The sequence below is a fragment of the Mastomys coucha genome, unplaced genomic scaffold (genome assembly GCF_008632895.1).
Source record: "Mastomys coucha isolate ucsf_1 unplaced genomic scaffold, UCSF_Mcou_1 pScaffold23, whole genome shotgun sequence".
In the NCBI taxonomy this organism is placed as follows: Eukaryota; Metazoa; Chordata; class Mammalia; order Rodentia; family Muridae; genus Mastomys; species Mastomys coucha.
The window spans coordinates 48,826,516-48,827,084 of NW_022196906.1; positions in this window are offsets into that span (position 1 = coordinate 48,826,516).

Here is a 569-nt window from a genome sequence, read left to right on the forward strand (position 1 = left end):
CCTTCTAACTTAAGCGGAAGACCTGCATGAGAGACTTGGTTTCCAGCACCACTTCGAACCTGCCTGGGTGCTCCATGCCTCCATGCCAGGGATAGCAAGGGTGGGGGTTGGGCCTTTCCCCGCCACTCTAATTGGTCCTCCATATGCTTAACTGAAAAGCCAGAACAGAGCAGACTCAACCGGCTAGTGGCAGCCAGAAAGTATGGATGGAAAGAAAGTGGCTTCCATCCCTATGGCCTTAATACTCATAGATATTTTCAAACATAGGCAAAAGTAGAGAAATGATGTCGTGATCCCTGAATCACCTAGCTAGCTAGCTTCATGTATCTCCTCCAGGCTGACCTGGCTTCCTTAAACCCACTCCCACCACCCAGTTTAAAACAGGATGTGGGCGGCATGGTGGAGGAGGCACGGGGAAGAGCGGGTTCCAAGCGGAATCACTGGTGGCTGGGAAGACGTGGAATGATGAGGGGCGCCTTAGGGCGGGGAGTCGGGCTCACTCCTCGTGGGCCACCCCCCGCCCCGCGCGCGCGCAGGGCAGGGGCGGGACCTGAGGGCGGGGCCCCAGA